Here is a 20,734-nt window from a genome sequence, read left to right on the forward strand (position 1 = left end):
GAATCCACATCCATAGCACTTATGGCTGATATGATAGGCTGGGACCAAATAAGTGTAGTGGTAAGAAAATAAAAGTATTTCTGTGGTGGTGCGTTACATGAGAATGGGATACTCGAGGAGTTCCTACACTTCACAGCAGCTGAAGGCTTAGATGCTAGTCGCTGCTGATTCACCTGTATTTTGCGTTTTGCTAGAGGAGATTTATGGGTTACAAAAAAAGGCCTTGGCTACATTAAATTCCATATTGCTACCGGATAGAGCCAGGGCCCTAGCCTAAACCTCATGTCCATAAAGCTCTTCAATCGAGAAGCAGAATAAAGAGGCTAGGATAAACTGTAGAACTCATGAGACATGGGAATAAATGCACAATTCTCGTTGTGAATGCAACTATCAGGAGTTAGAGAACAGAGCGGAGAGTGGAGCTGTCCGGTGCTGAAATCTTTGATCCAACTTTGGCAGGCTCAGCCAGTGCCGGACAAGCCGCATTACCTGCCTGTGGTGCTGAATAATAATCTGCTATGGTTTGTATACGCAATGCCACTGAAAAAAAGTGGGTATATGGCATATACCTTCGTATAGCCTTCCCTCACCACTGCCCGACATATGCAAGCGAAAATGTATGCAATCACATTGCATCATTTAACACATAACACAGGACAAAAGTGACCAGAAAACACAACAAATGTCCCTTGACAAACCAGCCTTTTATAAATAAACAGTATTGAGGCTTACCTTTCTTGTGTGTTTAAAGTTTTACAGCACAAGGCGTAAGAAGATGTTGAAGATGGAGTTTATTTCATAATAGTCCAAAGAGTCACTGAGTTCCCTTTCAAAGGACAACAGGGAAAAATTGTTGAGATGTGCAGTCAGCATGCAAGATCTGGTCGATGTTTTGATACAGTATGAAGTCATAGGAAGGGTGATGATGGCCCTTAGTAGTCTATTGGTGTTAGGAAAAATGTCAGGGCTGCAGCTTCCAAAACTTCAATAAGGGATGGGAATTCCTGACCTCCCCCATTTTCCGGTGCAGTTGCTGAATAAACACGGTTAATTCAGCATCTTAAAACAGAGATATGACATCACATTGGACCAGCAGTGAGGGAGACTGCTGACTCAAGCAGCTAGTTTTGAATATCTGGACTCATGAGTCTAGTGTTTTTGGGCAGCTGCTGTAGACGATTTGAGCATTTTTGGATCATATTTGGATATGTTTTCAAAAAATTTCAAAAAGCCCATATTAAGGCCCTCTTCCTAAAACCACTTTGTCGTGATCATGACTCCTCTGTACAAATGAATAGCACATGGACTCGTGATTAGGTTGATTTGAAACATTACCCCGGCTTTGATTGTGATGGCTTGAACTGTAGCCTTTACATGTTTACAGTGCAAAAGAGTGGGGTTTTCTAGCCTGGTGCTTGAAGCATGCCTTGTGAAGGTGCTTCCAATCCGTACATCCATATCTAACAAATTAGCCTTTCAGACTGGCCTGGATTGACCTGATCCATCCCCATAGAAATAGGATTCATTTAGTACTTTGCCTGTTCTAGTATTTCTAATTGTAAGTCCTTCCCATACAAGCGTGCCCACACTGACCACATAGAGTATTATGACCGTGGTGATTGTGACGGTGTGACCACACCACAACTATCATTGTCTTATCTCTTTTTGGCAATTGACCACACAGTTTTACACCATGGCAACAAAGGATGGTTCAACCAAGAGAGATTGGTAATAGACTGTCACATACAGGTGTAGACTAACAGTGGAACACTTGCTTACATGCCTTTCCCAACAATGCAATGAGAAAACCCTAGAAAAAATAATAACACGAGGATAAAATATAGAATGAATAGCGATAACTTGGCTATAAACACAGGGTACTAGCCCCGAGTCAATGTGTAAAGTTATTAGGTTATTGAGGTAGATATGTACATACATTACCAGTCAAAACTTTGGACACACCTACTCATTCAAGGGTTTTTCTTAATTTGTACTATTGTCTACATTGTAGAATAATAATGAAGACATCAAAACTATGAAATAACACATACGGAATCATGTAGTAAGCAAAAAAAGTGTTAAACAAATGAAAATATATTTTATATTTGAGATTCTTCAAAGTAGCCACCCTTTGTCTTGATGACAGCTTTGCACACTCTTGGCATTCTCTCAACCAGCTTCACCTTGAATACTTTTTCCACTTGTTGGTTGCTTTTCTTTCACTCTGCGGTCCGTTGCATTTGAGTGACAATGACATGAACATACACTACATGAACAAAAGTATGTGGGCACCTGCGCATTGAACATCTCATAACAAACTGACCCTAGCCCCCCGACACATAAACTACTGCAGCATAAATACTGGAGGCTGAGATAGGAGGGGTCAGGAGACACTGTGGCCCCATCCGATGATACCCCCGGACAGGGCCAAACAGGAAGGATATAACCCCACCCACTTTGCCAAACCACAGCCTCCACACCACAAGAGGGATATCTTCAACCACCAACTTACCATCCTGAGACAAGGCCGAGTATAGCCCACAAAGATCTCCGCCACGGCACAACCCAAGGGGGGGCACCAACACAGACAGGAAGATCACATCAGTGACTCAACCCACTCAAGTGACACACCCCTCCTAGGGACGGCATGAAAGAGCACCAGTAAGCCAGTGACTCGGGGTTAGAGGCAGAGTATCCCAGTGGAAAGAGGGGAACCGGCCAGGCAGAGACAGCAAGGGCGGTTCGTTGCTCCAGAGCCTTTCCGTTCACCTTCACACTCCTGGGCCAGACTACACTCAATCATATGACCCACTGAAGAGATGAGTCTTCAGTAAAGACTTAAAGGTTGAGACCGAGTCTGCTCTCTCACATGGGTAGGCAGACCATTCCATAAAAATGGAGCTCTATAGGAGAAAGCCCTGCCTCCAGCTGTTTGCTTAGAAATTCTAGGGACAATTAGGAGGCCTACGTCTTGTGACCGTAGTGTACGTGTAGGTATGTATGGCAGGACCAAATCAGAGAGATAGGTAGGAGCAAGCCCATGTAATGCTTTGTAGGTTAGCAGTAAAACCTTGAAATCAGCCCTTGCCTTGACAGGAAGCCAGTGTAGGGAGGCTAGCACTGGAGTAATATGATCACATTTTTTGGTTCTAGTCAGGATACTAGCAGCTGTATTTAGCACTAACTGAAGTTTATTTAGTGCTTTATTTGGGTAGCCGGAAAGTAGAGCATTGCAGTAGTCTAAGCTAGAAGTAACTAAAGCATGGATTCATTTTTCTGCATCATTTTGGGACAGAAAGTTTCTGATTTTTGCAATGTTACGTAGATGGAAAAAAGCTGTCCTTGAAACAGTCTTGTTTGTTTGTCAAAAGAGAGATCAGGGACTAGAGTGACGCCGAGGTCCTTCACAGTTTTATTTGAGACGACTGTACATCCATTAAGATTAATTGTCAGATTCAACAGAAGAACTCTTTGTTTCTTGGGACCTAGAACAAGCATCTCTGTTTTGTCCAAGTTTAAAAGTAGAAAGTTTGCAGCCATCCACTTCCTTATGTCTGAAACACAGACTTCTAGCGAGGGCAATTTTGGGGCTTCACCATGTTTCATTGAAATGTACAGCTGTGTCATCCGCATAGCAGTGAAAGTTAACATTATGTTTTCAAATGAAATCCCCAAGAGGTAAAATATATAGTGAAAACAATAGTGGTCCTAAAACAGAACCTTGAGAAACACCGAAATTTACAGTTGATTTGTCAGAGGACAAACCATTCACAGAGACAAACTGATATCTTTCCGACAGATAAGATCTAAACCAGACCCGAACTTGTCCGTGTAGTCCAATTTTGGTTTCCAATCTCTCCAAAAGAATGTGGTAATCGATGATATCAAAAGCAGCACTAAGGTCTAGGAGCACGAGGACAGATGCAGAGCTTCGGTCTGATGCCATTAAAATGTCATTTACCACCTTCACAAGTGCAGTCTCAGTGCCATGATGGAGTCTAAAACCAGCATTTCGTATACATTGTTTGTCTTCAGGAAGGCAGTGAGTTGCTGCGCAATAGCCTTTTCTAAAATGTTTGAGAGGAATGGAAGATTCGATTATAGGCCAATAGTTTTTTATATTTTCTGGGTCAAGGTTTGGCTTTTTCAATAGAGGCTTTATTGACTGCCACTTTTAGTGAGCTTGGTACACATCCGGTGGATAGAGAGCCGTTTATTATGTTCAACATAGGAGGGCCAAGCACAGGAAGCAGCTCTTTCGGTAGTTTAGTTGGAATAGGGTCCAGTATGCAGCTTGAAGGTTTAGAGGCCATGATTATTTCCATCATTGTCTCAAGAGATATAGTACTAAAACACTTGAGTGTCTCTCTTGATCCTAGGTCCTGGCAGAGTTGTGCAGACTCAGGACAACTGAGCTTTGAAGGAATACGCAGATTTAAAGAGGAGTCTGTAATTTGCTTTCTAATAATCATTATCTTTTCCTCAAAGAAGTTCATGAATTTATTACTGCTGAAGTGAAAGCCATCCTCACTTGGGGAATGCTGCTTTTTAGTTAGCTTTGCGACCGTATCTTAAAGAAATGTTGAATTGTTCTTATTTTCCTCAATTAAGTTGGAAAAATAGGATGATCGAGCAGCAGTGAGGGCTCTTCGGTATTGCATGGTACTGTCTTTCCAAGCTAGTCGGAAGACTTCCAGTTTGGTGTGGCGCCATTTCCTTTCCAATTTTCTGGAAGCTTGCTTCAGAGCTCTGGTATTTTCTGTATACCAGCAAGCTAGTTTCTTATGAGAAATGTTTTTAGAGGTGCAACTACATCTAGGGTATTGCGCAAGGTTAAATTTAGTTCCTCAGTTGGGTGGTTAACTGATTTTTGTCCTCTGACGTCCTTGGGTAGGTAGAGGGAGTCTGGAAGGGCATCAAGGAATCTTTGTGTTGTCTGTGAATTTATAGCACAACTTTTGATGCTCCTTGGTTGGGGTCTGAGCAGATTATTTGTTGCAATTGCAAACGTAATAAAATGGTGGTCCGATAGTCCAAGATTATGAGGAAAATCATTAAGATCCACAACATTTATTCCATGGGACAAAACTAGGTCCAGCGTATGACTGTGACAGTGAGTAGGTCCAGAGACATGTTGGACAAAACCCACTGAGTCGATGATGGCTCCAAAAACCTTTTGGAGTGGGTCTGAGGACTTTTCCATGTCAATATTAAAGTCATGAAAAATTAGAATATTATCTGCTATGACTACAAGTTCCGATAGGAATTCAGGGAACTCAATGAGGAACGCTGTATATGGCCCAGGAGGCCTGTAAACAGTAGCTATAAAAAGTGATTGAGTAGGCTGCATAGATTTAATGACTAGAAGCTCAAAAGACAAAAACATATTTTTATTTTGTAATTTTGTAAATTGAAATTTGCTATCGTAAATGTTTGCAACAACTCCACCTTTGTGGGATTCGCGGGGGATATGGTCACTAGGGTAACCAGGAGATGAGGCCTCATTTAACACAGTAAATTCATCAGGCTTAAGCCATGTTTCAGTCAGGCCAATCACATCAAGATTATGATCAGTGATTAGTTCATTGTCTATAACTGCCTTTGAAGCAAGGGATCTAACATTAAGTAGCCCTGTTTTGAGATGTGAGGTATCACGATCTCTTGCAATAATGGCAGGAATGGAGGAGATCTTTATCCTAGTGAGATTGCTAAGGTCGAACACCGCCATGTTTAGTTTTGCCCAACCTAGGTCAAGGCACAATGTTTGTCTATGGAGATTGCATGTGCTCGATTTTATGCACCTCTCAGCCACGGGTGTGGCTCGAATTAGCAGAATCCACTAATTTGAAGGGATGTCCATATACTTTTGTAATTACTGTATAGTATATATTCAGCATGACATTCACGTGAGCATTATAATATGATTACACAACCCAGAAGTAATGTGAAATTAACTAACTTGACAGCAATATATTTAGACTACTTTGCATTTGTCTGGGCTTGCTAGCTGTAGCCAGTAGCCACTAGCCAGCCAGAAGTCCTGGGCAGAACATCAAATCAAATTTGATTGTCACATACACATATCTAGCAGGTTATTGTGGGTGTAACGAAATGCCTATGTTCCTAGATCCAACAGTGCAGTAGTATCTAACGATTCACAACAATACACACAAATCTGAAAGTAAAAGAATGGAATTAACACATATAGAAATATTAGGAAGAGCAATGTCGGAGTGGCATTGACTTAAATACAGTAGAATAGAATACAGTATATACATATGAAATGAGTAAAACATTATGGAACATTATTAAAGTGACAAGTGTTCCATTATTAACGTGTCCAGTGATTCCCTGTCTATGTATATAGGGCAGCAGCCTCTAAGGTTCAGGGTTGTGTAACCGGATGGTAGCCGGCTTGTGATGGCTATTTAACAGTCTGATTTCCTTGAGAAAGAAGCTGTTTTTCAGTCTCTGTCCCAGCTTTGATACACCTGTACTGACCTCGCCTTCTGGATGGTAGTGTGGTGAACAGGCCATGGCTCGGGTGGTTGATGTCCTTGATGATCTTTTTGGCCTTCCTGGGCTGTAGGTGTCCTGGAGGGCAGGTAGTTTGCCCCTGGTGATGCGTTGGGCAGACAGCACCACCCTCTGGAGAGCCCTGCGGTTGCGGACAGTGCTGTTGCCGTTCCAGGCGGTGACACAGTTCGACAGGATTCTCTCAATTGTGCATCTGCAAAAGTTTGTGAGTATCTTAGGGGCCAAGCCGAATTTATTCAGTCTACTGAAGTTGAAGAGGCACTGTCGTGCCTTCTTCACCACGCTGTCTGTGTGGATGGACCATTTCAAATTGTTAGTGATGTGTACGCCGAGGAACTTTAAGCTTTTCACCTTCTCCACTGTGGTGACGTCGATGTGGATAGGGGCGTGCTCCCTCTGCTGTTTCCTGAAGTCCCCTTTTCAGCTCCATAATTTTGTTGACATTGAGAGAGAGGTTATTTTCCTGGCACATATCCTACAGGGCCCTCACCTCCTCCCTGTAGGATGTCTCGTCTTAGTTGGTAATCAGGCCTACCACTGTTGTGTTGTCTGCAAAACTTGATGATTGAGTTGGAGACATGCGTGGCCATGCAGTCATGGGTGAACAGGGAGTACAGGAGGGGGCTGAGCATGCACCCTTGTGGGACCCCAAGCTTAATGATGAGCTTACCCTCGTACTATGGTATTTAAGGCTGAGCTATAGCTTACCCTCGTACTATGGTATTTAAGGCTGAGCTATAGATAATGAACAGCATTCCTACATATGTATTCCTCTTGTCCAGATGGGATAGGACAGTGTGCAATGCGATGGCGATTGTATCGTCTGTGGATCTATTGGGGTGGTATGCAAATTGAAGTGGGTCTTGTGTGTCAGATAAGGTAGAGTTGATATGATCCTTAACTAGCCTCTCAAAGCACTTCATAATGACAGAAGTGAGTGCTATGGGGCGATAGTCATTTAGTTCAGTTACCTTTGCTTTCTTGGGTACAGGAACAATGGTGGACCTCGGCCAGGGAGAAGGAGAGCCCACAGTCGGACGGCACTTGTGTTATCCTCAAAGAAGAAGGCGTTTAGCTTGTCCGGGAGCAAGACGTCGGTGTCCGCCATTTAAGAAAAAAACTTTCAAACAAAAGGAAACTTCTTGGCGAGGAAAAAACGATTTTGAATAATCTAGGTGTCATAACCAGCCATAAAATAACGCAATATATGTCACCACAGGTGTAGATATATAGGTCATGACATATGTTCTATTAACTTTTTCGGATCATTGGGATGCTAGCGTCCCACCTCGACAACATCCGGTAAAATTGCAGAGCGCGAAATTCAATAAACAAAAGTAGTAATATTAAACATTCATAAAAATTCAAGTGTTATACAGCATTCTTTAGCTTATAATCATGGTAATTTGTCCGATTTACCATAGGCTTTAAGGCAAAAGCATAGCATTTGATCGTCTGAGGACAGCGCCACAGCCACTTCCTGCATTAACATGAATTCATAACCTGCACAGGTGTCACAAAACTCAAAAATAGCGATAAAATAAATCATTTACCTTTGAAGATTTTCATCTTTTTGCAATCCAAAGGGTCCCAGTTACACAATGAATGGTTGTTTTGTTCGATAATGTCCTTCTTTATATCCCCAAAAAGTCAGTTTATTTGGCGCTCTTCATTCAATAATCCACCGGTTTCCCCTCGTTCAAAATGCATACAAAATGAATCCCAAACGTTACCAATATACTTAGTCCAAACAAGTCAAACAACATTCCTAATCAATCCTGGGGTACCCTAATATGTAAATAAACGATACAATTTAATACGGAAAATAGTATGTTAATTCCCGGAGATAAATAACCAAGTGCGTGCCCTCAAACTTCTGAATACTGCCCACTAGCCTTAAAAAGTTCAACTGTAGGGAATTGCTTTAAAAAGCCTTATTATGCTTATGCTTTATTTAGAAATGTCTGACCCATTTATAAGAAAATATTTGGTTAAAAAATGTTTTGTACTTACTGCTATTAGCCCATACAAATGAATTGAATAAGAGAATCACTACATGGAACAACAGATTAAAAAGGAAGGTTGCTCTGAAGTGTCTGTCCTATATCTGGAAGATCAGGAACGTTTTTTTTAAACTCGCATTTAACCCCTTATTACCCCTAAATTTTCCAACTGGTACCAGGGGATTTTCAGACAAGTCTTGTGAGGCCTGTGGCCATCCTAAAGCAAAACAACTGACATGTACATGTTTGTGAGAGTCTCACAATTTGGCAGATCGGCTGTACCGACATTACGAGTCCCAAGACGCTTTGTGAGGGTCGTAGAGCAAAATTGAGAACACCATCGTGAGAGTATCCTCTTTCCATAGAGTGGTCATAATAGTTTGTTGGCCAAACCGTTCGGACGTCTCATGGTCTCATGGTCTGACAAACACCGCTCTAGCTCTGCCACCTTTCCCCGCAGATGCGCAAGTGCGACATAGGTGGATGCGGTGGATTGCTTTTATTATGCAAATTATTTTCCCACAGGGCACGGACTTCGACCTTATGGGGTTAAAGTGGCGAAAAGGAGTTTGAAAGCATCTTTATTTCTGAAGTAAACTCTGTCGTTGTTTTATAAGGAGACAGTTCCAAGTAGCAATAAGCTTTTCCCATGGATATATTTAGCATAAAATACATTTAATTAACAGGCAATAACATTACAGTGAGTCAATAATGTCTGTCTCACGAAATGCTTCTTTAATTAGCATTTTAACCCAGAAATAAATGTGACCCCTCGCAAGGGAAATGTTTAAATACCCAGGGGTCATTAATACACATTATGAACTCTATATATGTACAGTGCATTCGGAAAGTATTTCGACCCCTTGACCTTTTTCACATTTTGTTACATTACAGCCTTAATCTAAAATGTATGAAATTATTATTTTTCAATCTAAACACAATACCCCATAATGACAAAGCAAAAACAGTTGTTTTTTTATTGTTCCAAAAATAAACAATTAAAAAATAATAAATATACAATTTACATAAGTATTCAGACCCTTTACTCAGTACTTTGTTGAAGAAACTTTGGAAGCGATTACAGCCTTGAGTCTTCTTGGATATGACGCTACAAGCTTGGCACAGCTGTATTTGGGGAGTTTCTCCCATTCTTCTCTGCAGATCCTCTCAAGCTCTGTCAGGTTGGATGGGGAGCATTGCTGCACAGCTATTTCCAGGTCTCTCCAGAGATGCTTGATCGAGTTCAAGTCCGGGCTCGGGCTGGGCCACTCAAGGACATTCAGAGACTAGTCACAAAGCCACTCCTGTGTCATCTGGCTGTGTGCCTAGGGTCGTTGTCCTGTTGGAAGGTGAACCTTTGCCCCAGTCTGAGGTCCTGAGGGCTCTGGAGCAGGTTTTCATCAAGGATCTCTCTGTACTTTGCTCCTTTCAGCATTCCCTTGATCCTGACTAGTCTTCCAGTCCCTGCCTCTGAAAAACATCCCCACGGCATGATGCTGCCACCACCATGCTTCACCGTAGGGATGGTGCACGGTTTCCTCCAGAAGTGATGCTTGGCATTCAGGCCAAGAGTTTAATCTTGGTTGCATCAGACCAGAGAATCTTGTTTCTCATGGTCTGAGAGCCCTTTAGGTGCCTTTTGGCAAACTCCAAGTGGGAAGTCATGTGCCTTTTACTGAGGAGTGGCATCCGTCTGGCCACTCTACCATAAAGGCCTGATTGGTGGAGTGCTGCATAGATGGTTGTCCTTCTGGAAGGTTCTCTCATCTCCACAGAGGAAGCCTAGAGCTCTGTCAGAGTGACCATCAGGTTGTTGGTCACCTCCCTGACCTAGGAAGAGTCTTGGTGGTGAATGTTAGAGGCCACTGTGTTCTTGAGGAGCTTCAATGCTGCAGAAATAATTTGGTACCCTTCCCCAGATCTGTACATCAACACAATCCTGTCTCGGAGCTCTACGTACAATTCCTTCGACCTCATGGCTTGGTTTTTGTTCTGACATGCATTGTCTACTGTAGGACTTTATATAGACAGGTGTGTGCCTTTCCAAGGCATGTCCAATTAATAGAATTTTCCACAGGTGGACTCCAATCAAGTTGTAGAAACATTGATTGTAGAAAGGTTTATCAATGGAAACAGGATGCACCTGAGCGCAATTTCAAACTTTATTTAATCAATTGTAGAATAAGGATGTAAAGTAAAACGATGTGGAACAAGTCAAGGCGTTTGAATGTTTTCCGAATGCACTGTATGTTTTATATGCATTTTATAATGTTTTTCAGCAGTAGGAATATACCATTTTAACACCTGAGGCTGCTGTGTGAGTAGGAGAATGTGTGTTATATAGTCAAATCTGAAATGGCTATTCTACTGATCTTTGCTGCGCACCAAATGTGCTTGTTTGGACTAGTATTATACAAGCCATTATTGTCCTTGCATGAACAAGCTCCAGGACCGGACTGGAACAATCTCCATATTCAGTCTGGAAACATTGAAGATGTTAAGTTCTATGTTATTTATTCACTTTGAAACATCACAAAGGTTTTCTGTGTGCGACACAGCATTCCTTCCCCCTATTCCATCTGTCTCAGGCTCTGCTTCAAATTCAGGCCCTTATGGGTCAAATATCAATTTCACAACAACATTAGATTAATCCCAGAATCCTTACCAAAACCTGACCACAGCTGCACATGCACCCCCACCCACTCTCTTCTAAAATCAATACAATCTTTACTGTAGTATACTGGAGAATTAAGATTTACTCCACTTAGGTGTGATCTCAACCCACAGTTCACTCTTAAAGTGCTAAAAACGTGCTACTTATAACCATAAAGAGATCTTCAGTTGCCCAATGAAGAACCCTCAAATAACTCATTTTTGTAGACTTCTTTGAGGGTCCTTCGTTGGGGCCAAAAAGGGTTCTCCTTTAGGGACAAGCCAAATAACCCTTTATGGTTGTATTAGGTTTTTTCATTATGACACAATACCCTTTTGGTCCAATCCCAGCCTATCAGTGTACCTGTCTGTTTACATCGTGTGTTTGGTTCATGACTACAGTGGCCTTGTCAGAGACCCATGGCATTACGTTGTACACACATAGACTTTTCCCCTGGGCGTTGAAACCTAATCACAGACACTGCGTGTGTGTGCATGCGTGCGTGTGTGTGCATGCGTGCGCGCATGTGCGTGCGTCACGATCACACTTGTATGTGTGCATGTGTCAGTCTGTTTTTATACTGTGCAGTCCTTACTCCTTATGTGATGCTGGTGTTGTCCTTTCTCCGGGGGCCTGCCTCTGGTCTATGTACATTGACACTCTGTGTGTTTGGATAGCGACTCCTATAGCTGCAAAATCTGATATTGAATGTTGTCCTTTTAATCAGGCTGCCATTATGGTTGTTTTCATATGCAATCAGGCAGGCTTTTGAAGCATGCTGCTGTGTCCCTGTTTTGAGTGTAAATAGACACTTAATAGCCACGGTTCAAGGCCTGGGGTATGCACTGTTTGTATCTGATTATAGTCACAACATTAGTTCACCAGTAATTCAAAAGCTCAGAAAATCTCACCTTCTTTGTCTTTATTGTGCTCGCTTGCTTTCTCACTCTCCATTCCCTCTGTCTCTGTCTGTCGCTCTCTCACCTCTGTCTCTGTCTGTCGCTCTCTCATCTCTGTCTCTGTCTGTCGCTCTCTCACCTCTGTCTCTGTCTGTCGCTCTCTCACCCGTCTCTGTCTGTCGCTCTCTCACCTCTGTCTGTCGCTCTCTCACCTCTGTCTCTGTCTGTCGCTCTCTCACCTCTGTCTGTCGCTCTCTCACCTCTGTCTGTCGCTCTCTCACCTCTGTCTCTTTGTCTGTGTGTGTCTGTATCTGTCTCTGTATCTCTCACTCTCCATTCCCCTCTCCCCTTCTCCCATCTGCCTCTCTTTATTAGTCTGTTTAAGTCAATATTGTGGGCTGTGAATTAACCAGATGCTTAGAATAAAGGTGGGACATATTGCTCCTGACAAAGACCCCTAACTCCAACAATAATCCATCTGAACTGACAGGGACCACTGGCCATTCAAGTAACCTCCGTTACCGAGACAGAAAAAGAGTGGCAGACCAGGTTCTTTATTATTTTGGAACTTTTGTAAGTTTAATGTTCACTGTACATTTTTTATTGTTTATTTCACTTTAGTTTATTATCTATTTCACTTGCTTTGGCAGTGTAAACCTATGTTTCCCATTCCAATAAACCCCCTTAAATTGAAATTTAATTAAATTGAGAGAGAGAGAGAGAGAGAGAGAGAGAGAGAGAGAGAGAGAGACTTTGACTCAACTCTGCCTTAGAGTGCCTGCTTTAGAGCAACGCAACAGAGCCCCTACTGGTCGATTGGTAAGACATTCGCCTCACTGTGTCCCAGTGTGCTTGTGAATCTCTCTTTATTGCAATGCCATGGCACAACAACTAAGGGATTTTAAAGACTTAAGTGAGTGTCAGGCAAAGACACTCGTTCCTCCTCCCATTGTCGTATTGTCTTCCCACTGTTGGATGCTGCTGTCATGTCTTCACCATCGCCACTAGAGTAGAGCTGTTTGATTCCTCAGAAGACATGAAACAAACACAGGCTTTCAGAGGCTGGGTTTAACACTCTACTTCTGAAGACTCAGATTAAGCCATAAAACAGCAGCGTAAGGGTCGTGTGTGTCTCTGAGTGACCCCATTATGCCATTGACAGGGTCTGTGTAGGTGGTAATGTTCCCCAGATAACCACATACACCCTCACTCCTTCCCCTTGTATTCCCTTCCGTGCACACGCTCTCTTTTTATCTATATCAATTCCCACTCTCTTATCTATCTCTCTCTTAATAGTTGTTGAAGTATACTAGTCTCATTCCTTTAAATGTTTTTGAACCCTTTAAACCTTTTCTCAACCGATTGGTAGAGCATGTTTTGACAATGGATTTAGAAGTGGATTTTAAATTTCACTTGATTGGTCAACTCCCCCAGCCCTCCTGCATCGATTTACATCATTTGTATCCTTTTGGGTTACTGCAGTTCAGTGTTGTGGCACTCGAACTTTGCCAATTTAGAGGGCTGTAAGAAATCTCAAAAAATCTGTCACCAACAATACAGGATAAAAGGCAGGAATTCAGTTGGTGAGGGATTAATATTGCACCATTCCTGTTAGTAGAGACCTTGAAGAGTAGGGATATGAAAATAAATAGTTAAAATGTAAAAAGGTTAAAAATTGTGTAAAAATTTGGTCAACCAGATGGTTGATATGTCAGTAAAAAGTATGGTGGACTAAGCATAGGGAACATTTGTTTTTTATTGAAAATACTTATTTTGGTGAAAAATATGATTGAATTGTTGAAAACAAAGTATATTAGGAAACATACACTACCGGTCAAAAGTTTTAGAACACCTCATTCAAGGGTTTTTAGTTTATTTGTACTATGTTCTACATTGTAGAATAATAGTGAAAACATCAAAACTATGAAATAACACATATGGAATCATGTAGTAAGCAGAAAAGTGTTAAACAAATCAAACATATTTCCAATTTGAGATTCTTCAAGTAACCACCCTTTGCCTTCATGACAGCTTGCACACTCTTTATCATGACACAAGGCGAGACCCAAAATGCAGACACAGTAGGCAGATGGTTGGAGTTTAAGATGTTTTATAAATCCAAACGGAATAGGCAAGAGAATGGTTGTGGACAGGTAAAAGGTCATAACCAGATCAGAGTCCAGGAGGTGCAGAGTGGCAGACAGGCTCGAGGTCAGGGCAGGCAGAATGGTCAGGAAGGCGGGTACAGAGTCCAGACAGGCTCGAGGTCAGGGCAGGCAGAATGGTCAGGGTCCAGAACAGGCAAGGGTCAAAACCGGGAGGACTAGAAAAAGGAGAAAAGGCAAAGTAGAAAAACAACAACACTGGTAGGCTTGGACATACATACTCTGGCACAGAGAGACAGGAAACACAGGGATAAATACACTGGGGAAAATAAGTGACATCTGGAGGGGGTGGAGACAATAACGAGGACAGGTGAAACAGATCAGGGTGTGACACTCTTGGCATTCTCTCAACCAGCTTCATGAGGTAGTCACCTGGAATGCATTTCAAATAACAGGTGTGCCTTCTTAATGCATTTGAGCCAATCAGTTGTGTTGACAAGGTAGAATATAGCCATATTTGGTAAAATACCAAGTCCATATTATAGCAAGAACAGTCCATCATTACTTTAAGACATGAAGGTCAGTCAATCCGGAACATTTCAAGAACGTTTAAAGTTTCTTCAAGTGCAGTCGCGAAAGCCATCAAGCGCTATGATGAAACTGGCTCTCATCAAGACCGCCACAGGAAAGGAAGACCCAGGGTTACCTCTACCTCTGGACAAGTTAAATAGAGTTATCAGCCTCATAAATTGCAGCCCAAAAAAATGCTTCACAGAGTTCAAGTAACAGACACATCTCAACATCAACTGTTCATAGGAGACTGCGTGAATCAGGCCTTCATGGCAGAAACCACTACTAAAGGACACCAATAAGAAGAATAGACTTGCTTGGACCAAGAAACACGAGCAAAGGACATTAGACCAGTGGAAATGTGTCCTTTGGTCTAATTTGAGGTTTTTGGTTCCAACTGATCTGTCTTTTTGAGATGTAGTGTGGGTGAACAGATGATCTCTGTATATGTATTTCCCACCGTAAAGCATGGAGGAGGAGGTGTGATGATGTGGGAGTGCTTTGCTGGTGACAGTGTCTGTGATTTATTTAGAATTCAAGGCACACTTAACCAGCATGGCTTCACAGCATTCTGCAGCGATATGCCATCCCATCTGGTTGGGCTTAGTGGGACTATCATTTGTTTTTCAACAAGACAATGACCCAACACACCTCCAGGCTGTGTAAGGGCTATTTTACCAAGAAGGAGAGTGATGGAGTGCTACATCAGATGACCTTCCCTCCACAAATTGAGATGGTTTGGGATGAGTCAGACCGCGGAGTGAAGGAAAAGCAGCCAACAAGTGCTCAGCATATGTGGGAACTCCTTCAAGACTGTTGGAAAAGCATTCCAGGTGAAACTGGTTGAGGGAAGGCCAAGAGTGTGCAAAGCTGTTATCAAGGCAAAGGGTGGCTACTTTGAAGAATCTCAAATATAAAATATAATTTGATTTGTTTAACACTTTTTTGGTTATTGCATGATTCCATGTGTTATTTCCTAGTTTTTAATGTCTTCACTATTATTCTACAATGTAGAAAATAGTAAAAGTAAAGACAAACCCTTGAATGAGTAGGTGTTCTAAAACTTTTGACCAGTAGTGTAAAATTGGTTAAACCACATTTCATGCCCCATGGAGTCAATGAATTAATATTCAGACTTAAGGTTACCTATAATAGTAAGAAAACTAACGCAGGCAAGACGGATGTAGTGACGTTGTGTTGTGATGGTGGCTCTTTTTAATTGGATCATGGCCCTGACTAATGCAATACCATGAACTGGAGCATGACCTGAACGCTTTCCGGACGGAATTGAGGGTGTTGGAAAACAAGTTTTGGGAATTTCGCAGTGCTGTCTGAGCGCAGGGAGGTCGAGTTGCAGTTACAGCTTGAGGAAGTGGGATGCAAATAACGTTTTTGGTACCTTTTCTGTTTTGCAATCATCTCCATGTAATTCTGACTGAGACCCAATCCCCACTCTCTGTGATGTTTCTGTAGTTTCATTAATACAGATCTTGAATTTAGAAGTCTCTTTCTCTGTCTCTATCTCTCTCTCACCCTCTGTCTGCCTTCTTTCTCCCTTTCCTGTCCTATCTCTCTCTCTCTCACCCTCTGTCTGCCTTCTTTCTCCCTTTCTCTGTCTCTCTCTCTCTCTCTCTCTCACCCTCTATCTGCCTTCTTTCTCCCTTTCCTGTCCTATCTTTCTCTCTCGATGTCCCTTCCCTCCTTTCTCCTTTCTCTTGCTAAGTCTCTCCATTCTCCTCTCTTTCCACCCCTTCTTTCTTATTTTCTCTCCTTCCCCCTTCTCTCCTTTTATCTTTTACTCTACCCCCCCCTCCCCTCTCTCCTCTTTCTCTACTTCTCTCTGTGCCATTCCCTGGTTTGGTTTGGTCTTCTTGGGTCTGTGTGTGGTGGCATTGGGGGCAGGGCTTTCTAACTGCCTTGCCTGTCTGGCTGACTGGTTGGGTTGAGTGCAGTCAGTGTGCCCGGCCCCTCTCATAATTATAGACAGTAAACAGCCAGTCCTTTAAGGCCCAGTTTCCTGTCTGATGGGGCGAGCGTTCACAGGAAGAAAAAAAGAGGGAGCCAAGGAGAAAGGAAAGGAAAAGGAGAGGAAAGGAAAGGAAAGGAAAGGCAAAATGGTGGGCTGAAGGCTGACCAATGTAAAGTAGGGAGAGGAGAGGAGTTGGTGACACACATTCCTTCAGTTCCAGAAAGCCAAGCAGCATGTTTGATCGGATGTTTCCTACAGCAAACCCTAATTAGAACCTCCAACATCCCCCTGATTGAACCTTTTTCTCTCTCTCTCTTTTATTCCTCTTCCCTTCTCTTTCTCCCCCTATCTGTGACAGCTGTCTTCTTCCTTGCTTTCTCTTTCCTTTCTCTTTTTCTCTGTCTCCCTCCCATCTAACCCCCCTGCTCTCACACACATGTTCTCTTCTATTCCCTTCTCTCTCTCTCTCTCTCTCCTTCCTTTTACCTTCCTCCTCTCATTTACTCTTACTTTCTACATCTCTTAATCTCTTTCTCCGTATTTCTAATCTTCCACCGTCTCTCTTATTTTCTCCAGCCTTCTTCCCTCCTCTCTCTCTCATGCCCTTTTTCTCGCTCACACTTTCTCCCTCTCACACTTTCTCTCTCCCTCCCTCTCTCCTTTTCCCTTTCTCCCTGTGCACTGCACTGGCAGGCGAGTGGGACTTGAGATTTTCTTTGGCAGTCTGATCCCTCTCACTTGGCTGGGACAAGACCTGGAGCGTGCTACTGGCTGGGAGTGTGGAGGGGAGGGAGGGAGGGAAGAGGGGAAGGGGAGGAGGGAGAGGAAGGGGGACTGAGGGAGGAGGCGTGTTCTGCAGCTGGTAATGAAGACTTCTCTTTTCATCCTCAGAAGGCAGAGTCTGTGTGGACGGGCCCAGGGGCTGCACAGCTCCAGTGCTCTCTCTGCTTCTAACGTGTGCTGAGCCCTGCTCTGCTGTGCGCTCCACTACGCTCTACGCTGCTAGCCTGTGTGACTGGCTGTCTGCGCTCAGCTGAGAGGGAAAGGGAGAGCAACTACTACTGCTACAGATGTGAGGCTTTCCCCAGTGCTGGCTATACTATACCGCTCCTGAGGTAAGAGTTTAGACTACTACAGCTGCTGTTGATGTGTCAGTGTGTGTTGTCTGCACCAGTGAAGTCTGGATATCTGTCTGGATGTCTGTCTATCTAGGCGTGCGTGAGGGGTGAGGGGGTGTGGGGGCAACTTCCATTCATCCCTCTTCCCACCGCAAACAAATTCAGACACACATACACAGACGCATACACACACTCTGTCACAGATCTTTTTCCATGATGTAATCTTCGTATTTTGTCCCTTTTTGACAGTTTGGTGATGCTGACAGTGTTCCTTTTCATATGTTTGTTAAATTCACTCATAATGTGATTTTAAAAAGGACTATAAATACTGAGAATTCTCTACCAGGCCTGGACTGGACTGGGCTGGGCTAGACTGTCTGGACTAGACTGGGCTGGGCTAGACTGTCTGGACTAGACTGGGCTGGGATAGACTGTCTGGACTAGACTGGGCTGGGCTAGACTGTCTGGACTAGACTGGGCTGGACTAAACTACCTGAACTGGGCTAGGTTGGACTAGAATGGGCTGGACTCAACTGGGCTGGACAAGACTGGGCTGGACTTGTGTGGGCTGGACTCAACTGGGCTGGACTAGGCTGGGCTGGACTCAACTGGCTGGGCTGGGTTTGACTTTTTTCCAGCTTTGATAAACTAGTCTGCAAACATGGCTGGACTGTACAATGATTCGTATCTCTTCTGACCTACTGTAAACTTCTGAACTGGACTAGTCTAAACTGTTCTCTGCTGTACTTAGCTGAACTGTGCTGGACTAATCTGTGCTAGGCTGGGTCAGGCCCTCTCCTGTATGTATGTGTGAGTAAGAATAAGAGAGAGAGAGAGAGAGAGAGAGAGAGAGAGAGAGAGAGGGAGAGGGAGAGATAGACTATGTGTGTCGGTGAAAGACATAGTGTGTGTCAGTGATAGTGTGTTTATTTGCTCTGCTGTGGGGCAGGCCGATCCTTGGGGCTGTTTGGAGCTCATCTCTGTAAATAAGACAGAAGGAGAGAGAGAGACAGAGTGGAGAGGGAAAGGAGACAGTCTGCATGCGTTCCTCATCTGCAGCCCAGTGACAGCAGCTTTGATGTGAGTCCTACTGCATCTGTCCCCTCTCCCCGCCGGGCACCACCGGCCCCAGCCCCACCACTTCACCCCACTCGCTTTCATCCACATTCCCATGGAAATCCGTCCATATGCACTACTTCAACTCCCCCTCTTCTAATCCCACTATCCCCTTCAAGTGCACACTGACACCCTGCGGTGAAGCCTTCACCCCTATCATCACAGACTCCTATATGCTTCCCAAGTAGCACCCTATTCCCTATATAGTGCACTAGTTTTGACCAGAGCCCTACGAGAATAGGGTGCCATTTGGGATGGAGTATATGCCTCTTGCTTTATTTTCTCCTTTTAATCGTCTGGTCTTCTCTGATCGTGCTGCTACTACTGCTCTGTTTCTGTGGCTTCTAGGGGGAATGGGTCTTTCTGAAGCCTCTCCCTCAAGGAGGGAGATCCTAAGTGACTTTCCATTTGTTTTCTGCCTATGCCGGCCAAATGCTCTCCTGAATAGTGTACAGGAGCCTGGGTTAATTGAAAAAACATAGGCTTACAGTCTGGTCTGCCATGAAGGAGGGAGAGGAGACGGTCCTTGTGTCACTGTGTGAATGGACTTTCCAGAGCTGGATGGAGAGAGGGGGAAGGAAAGAAAGAAAAGAGGAAGGAGAGGAAAGGAGGACACAGAGAAAGACGATTATGAAAGACAGAGAAAATAAGAGAAGAGGGAAAGGTAAAAATAGACAGAAGGATAGAGAGAATAGAGTGAAATAGGGGATACGTCATGTAAAGAGATTTAAAGGGCAAGTTAAAAAACCTCCACAAAACAAAGAACGAGAACAATCTTCAGTAGACTTCCTTGGTTACAGAATAGGATATTTTATTTCTGTAAGGAGTCTATAGTGTGCAACAGTAGTGTGTTTAAAAGAGGGTTATAGGTCTGTAGAAGACTGAGATGACACACACACACACACACACTGGGAGAACAGAGAGCATCATGGTATCGTTGGCTGGTCATTAGAGCCCCACTCGGCAACAGTAAAAGCAACTCTAAAAACCACTTTACTGCAGTCCACCCAACAGCGCTGTTTGTGCAATAATCTTCTCCATGGGGAGTCTTTGCAGGAGTTAACACCACTTTACTGCAATGCCCCTCAGCAGTGAGAGTGTCTATACTATAATCAGCATACAGTAAAGACCTGATTACTGACATCAGGGCTTTAGGGCAGTTTTTTCTGCTTTACTGCACTTCCTCTTCCGTCAAAACTGTAAGTAGAGAGAGATTGTATCTCACTCTACAGTGTTCTGCCTGCCTGCCTGCCTATCTGCCTGTCTTCCTAGCTCTCTCTCTCTCTCTTCTCCCCTTAACCCTATATCCCTCCCCCATTTCTGCATTGTTTTCCTGTTTGCGGTGCAGTCTTGTTTGGTGCTGATAGCAAAGCTGTCACTGGGTACAGATGGCATATTTGTTGCACACATGTACTATATGCCAGTGGCTGCTCTAGTTGCCGGTGGCTGTTGGTTGTTGCCAGGGGGGCCCCGGGGTTTACAAAGGAAGGCATCTCTTGTTGACTTCCTCTCTGGGTGGTTGATGCCTCTGTTTGTTTCGCCCCCAAGCCGTCCCGAAGCCCTCCTACTGCCTTTCCCTGTGTTAGTTAATGTAACATTACACTTCACCCCTGTAAACCTTATTATACACAGACAGACACACATACACAGGCTCGCGTGGACACGAGCACAGACAGACATACATGCACGCGGTATGGAAAGATCAACAGTGTCATCAACGCAGGGTGGCAGGTAGCCTAGCAGTCAGAGCGTTGGGCCTGTAAC

General features: G+C 43.5%; 1 long non-coding RNA gene across 1 annotated transcript in view; it reads left to right on the forward strand.

Moving 5' to 3' along the window:
• The window catches only part of LOC109888690 (uncharacterized), a 188,858-nt gene that overhangs the window by 41,374 nt on the left and 126,750 nt on the right, over positions 1–20,734 (forward strand). The window contains exon 2 of the long non-coding RNA XR_002255180.2: positions 17,628–17,851. This is a non-coding gene — a long non-coding RNA (uncharacterized LOC109888690). The remainder of the gene's footprint in view (positions 1–17,627; positions 17,852–20,734) is intronic.

This window comes from Oncorhynchus kisutch, linkage group LG4 (assembly GCF_002021735.2).
Source record: "Oncorhynchus kisutch isolate 150728-3 linkage group LG4, Okis_V2, whole genome shotgun sequence".
In the NCBI taxonomy this organism is placed as follows: Eukaryota; Metazoa; Chordata; class Actinopteri; order Salmoniformes; family Salmonidae; genus Oncorhynchus; species Oncorhynchus kisutch.